This window comes from Capsicum annuum, chromosome 3 (genome assembly GCF_002878395.1).
Source record: "Capsicum annuum cultivar UCD-10X-F1 chromosome 3, UCD10Xv1.1, whole genome shotgun sequence".
Taxonomy (NCBI): Eukaryota; Viridiplantae; Streptophyta; class Magnoliopsida; order Solanales; family Solanaceae; genus Capsicum; species Capsicum annuum.
The window spans coordinates 230,151,146-230,156,106 of record NC_061113.1 but is presented as its reverse complement, the minus strand read 5'-3'; positions in this window follow the sequence as shown (position 1 = coordinate 230,156,106).

Below are 4,961 nucleotides of genomic sequence, written 5' to 3'. Positions count from 1 at the left end.
TATATATATATATATATATATATATATTTGCGCGTGTTGTGCTGATACAGGTAATTAGACCTTTCTATATGCAACGAAGTGCTGTCCAATTCTTTGGTGACATGTAAGTGAAAGTACAGGTATTTGAACGGGTTCTCCCGGACCTTCTCGGCTTCGGGTGCCAGTCCGGCCCGATGGGATTTTGGGGCGTGACAAAACCCCTGTTGGCGGGAGCGTCATACTCTTTACCAGGGAGTATGACCTAAAAACTGCAATAATCACAATTGGGTTCTCTGGCCAATAATATCATCATCAAACAACCCTACGGTGGCACATAGGTTTGGGGAAATACCAAATTTCCCTCTCGGTGCTAAGTACTACTCCCCGACAAGCTCAGAACGCGCTAGGAAATCCACCACAACATCACAAGGGTCTATCATAAAGACCAAATCAAATCTCTTTCTCATTTATCAAATCATATCAATTTGTGGATTCCTAACTCAACACATTTTAGCTCAAAATATTTTAATCTTTCTCAACATCAACAAGGTATCAATGCATTGAACCATAACCGACTCGACATTTGGACAAGGATATGAAGACTCAATATGTAATATTTTCAACAATTTAACTCATCAAAACCATCTGGAAAATACCAAGACTCATTGTAACTTCGATATCAATATACCCAATAAATCAAATCGTCATAAGGAAGCTCAAAATTTGACACATGGCTCGAAAATACTTGGAAATACCAATAATTCATTCTTGAACTTAAAACGTGGATACATGTTCAAAATATATCAATTCTTGATAGAAACACCAAGAATCCCAATACTAAATCTCAATTCATAGAACGAAAATAGTCAAATACTCATGTGATTCAAAACTTACAATTCAAATCTTTATAAGTTCATAATCGAATTATTTAGACATAATTCAACTTACAGAACCATATGAATCCATTAAATAATCATAATTGGCAAGCTTGAACAATTTTCATATATACATAATCAAAATCTCATGGTAGGATATCTTGGAAATAAATTCATTTGCCAAACTCATAATAATCCATAATAAAAATTAAAGATACGGGCACAAGAATGGAAGAATTATTCTTGTTCAAAGCCCCACATACCTAAAAATGGAAGATGAATATGAACTTCCGACTCCGGAACTTTATTCACGAAATAAAGGGTGATTCTCGAAGCCCTTAACATGATCAACTCGAATCCCAAATCAATTTGAAATTTCTACGGTTCAATCAAGAGACATAGAAGGATGAAATTTGGAGTAGTAGGGTTGGGGTTTGAGCCTTAGGAAATTTTGGAGAAAAATGAGCTATTGAATGCTCTTAATGGACTTAAATCCATGGTTTACCCGGATGGATTGGAGTGGAAATGACCAAAATACCCTTAAAAATCAAATAATGTCAAATCTGTCCTTTGGTGGACTATTTTGATAAGCTGAAGTAGATCGACCATAACTTTTTGCTCTGATGGACAAATTGTATAAAACCAATTTCATTCGAAAGAGGACTCTCAGAGCTTTCTGTTGATATATAGTAGCTCACCCAGATCATTATGTAAAAGGAGTTATGATCGTTTGAAGTTAACCCTAAAATTTGTCTGGCCTCAGTATTTTTTTCCTGCACATTTACTGTTCACCACTATTCACGGTTAGATCAAAATGATCATAACTCATCGCTCGAGTGTTCGTCTTGGATGATCCACATATCGTTGGAAAGATTATTTGATGCTCTACGCGATGACGGGTCGCATATCGAGAAATTCCATACAGAAAAATTATTAATCACGATAAAGAACAGAATTCAACACATTTTCGTCCGAGATCTTAACGAACTCTTGGAAAGATAAAAAGGCTTTAACGACTCGACACATTTGGGACCGAAATATTTAACGGGAAAACTTGGGGTATCACAAGTACACAACGAACCCATCTGTACCATCAGGTAATGCTAAGACAGGGCTGAAGTGAGTCAAGTCTTCAACTCCTGAAAACTCTTCTCATAAGAATCTGACCACTGAAATCTTAACTTTCTTCTGAGTTAATTTTGTCATGGGAGATACAATGGATGCAAACCCCTTAACAAATCATCTATAATAGCCAGTTAAACCCAAGAAATTTCTAATGTCTGATAGAGAAATGGGTCTAGGCCAGTTTTTTACTGCTTCGGTTTTTTGGGGATCAACTCTAATGCCATCACTGGAAATAATATGATCGAGGAAAGCTATTAACCTTAGCCAAAATTCACACTTATTGAATTTGGTAAATAACTGGTGATCTCCAAAAGTTTTCAACATAATTCTAACATGGTCTGCATAATCATTACGGGAATATACAAGGATATCATCGATAAAGACTATGACAAACATATCTAGGTACTATTTGAACACATAGTTCATCAAATCTATGAAGGCTGCTGGGGCATTTGTTAGCCCAAAATACATGACTAGGAATCCAAAGTGACCATAACGGGTTCTGAAGGTTGTCTTCAAGATGTCACATTCCCTTATTCTAAGCTGATAATAGCTGGATCTAAGGTCTATCTTAGAGAAATAACTTACACCTTGGAGTTGGTCAAATAAGTCATCAATTTTGGGGAGAGGATATTTGTTTTTAACTGTGACTTTATTCAGCTGACGATAGTCAATGCACATTCACAGAGAACCATCTTTCTTACGCACGAATAGGACGAAAGCTCCCCATGGAGAAATACTGGGCCTTATGAAACCCTTATCTAAGAGGCCTTTGAGTTTCTCTTTCAACTCTTTAAGCTCGGCGGGAACCATACTACATAGAGGAATGGATATGGGCTGTGTATCTAGAAGAAGATCAATTCTGAATTCTATTTCCCTTTCGAGAGGTACCCCTGGCAACTCTTTAGGAAAGATTTTTGGAAACTCATTTACTTCCCGGACTGACTGAACGTTTGGAGCCTCAAACTTAGCGTCCTTGACTCAAACTAGATGATAGATACACCCTTTTGATATCAACTTTCTAGCTTTAAGATAGGATATAAAATGACTATTGGGAGATACTGAATTACCTTTCCACTCAAAGACTGGCTCATCAGGAAGCTGAAACTTCATCATTCGGGTACGACAATCTATAGATGCATAACAGGAATGGAACCAAACCATACCAAGAATAAGGTCAAAGTCAACTATGTCTAATTCTATTAAATCTACTAATATGATCTTATGAAGGACAGTGATAGAACACTTTCTATAGATTTGTTTGGAGACAACTAACTCGCCTACTGAGGTAGAAATGGAGAAGGGCTTAGAAAGCTTTTCAGGATCTATCCCAAAATTTACCACAACTAACGGAGTCACATAAGAGAAACTTAACCTAGGGTCTAACATCACATAAACATCAAAATAAAAGACACAAAACATACCAATAACAACATCTGGTGAACTCCCCTGCTCCTGGCGGGATAGTAAAGCATAAAATTGATTCTGGCGTTGACCATTATCGGTACTGAAAGATGTGCCCTGAGGAGGGGCAGGGCGACCTACGGGAGCTAGTACACTAGTAGCCTAAGTTTGGGGATGAATATCCCTGCTTCCTTTCTTAGCATACGGACACCCCTTGATATCGTGGCCCAACTTAACACATCCAAAACAACCTTTCTGACCCAAAAAGCACTCACCAGAATAATTCTTACCACATCTAGCATATGTAGGATAACTAGGTCTTCCACCCACATTATTCTAAGATCTGGACATTGAAGTCTTACCCCCACTGCTCCTACTTAGTTCTGGGTGTGGGAGCATTGGCTGAAGATGGCACCGACAAAGGCGGGCGACTCTGAAACTGTGAGCGATTTCCCCCCGCAAATCTTAATTGACCCAACTCAAATTGCCTAGTTCTAGCCTTCTTATTTCCTCTATCTCTTTCCTTCAACTTTGCTGCCTCAATCTGCCGAGCATGAGTCATCAGCCTAGCAAGATCCATATCTCCAATAAGCATGGCAGTCCTACACTCTTTGACTACCAACCAGACACTCCGGTAATAAACTTACTCATACTAGATCTAGTATCAGCTATAAACTCAGGTGCATACTTGGACAACTGATTGAACTTAAGGTAGTACTCCTTCACTGTCATTGAGCCCTGCCTGAGGTTTATGAACTCCTTAATCTTTGCTTCTCACAACTCCCATAGAAATAAACTATCTAGAAATACATCTTGAAATACCTGCTAACTCATGGGAGCTGCATTTTTACCCCTACCTTTCTTCCACATAATAAACCAATCATAAGCAACATCCTTCAACCTATAATAAACTAATTCTACACTTTTCTCTTTAGTAACATGAATGACTTGAGTGATCTTTTTCACCTCATCAAGATACAACTGTGGGTCCTCACCTACCTTTAACCCAAAGAATTCAGGTGGATTCATCCTCATGAAGTCACAAAGTCTGATTGCAGATAAATCACCCTCTTGCTGACGTAGGACTACAGCCTATTGGTTGCCCTGAACATTGGCAGTCTCAGCTTAGACTAATGCTTGAAAGGCAGCCCAAAATTTGGTATGAGACATGTTCTCATTCAGAAGATTAACAGGCTGGGGTGGCTGGTTATTATTTTTGGGGGCATTAGCTCTGTGATGAGGCATGTTCTATCATGAAAGAGTACAAGTTAAAATTAGATAGTGATGGATATAAGCACGATGGATTATGAAAGAAAAGAGATGATTTCCTAAAACGTTCCGTAGCCTCTTGCTCATAAATGTGGTGCGCTTCATACCTATGATCAAGGCTCTACGTAACGCAGCTTGTATGAATTCATAGGACTCTCTAAACCTTAGGCACTGATACCAAGTTTGTAACACCCCAAAAATGGGTCTTGAGACGTCACATGGTGCTCAAGACTACGAGTAGTCTCAAGCTAACCCTGCAAGCCTTCTACTAGATTTGAAACTCATATCAAGGTAACTAATTAAGTAACA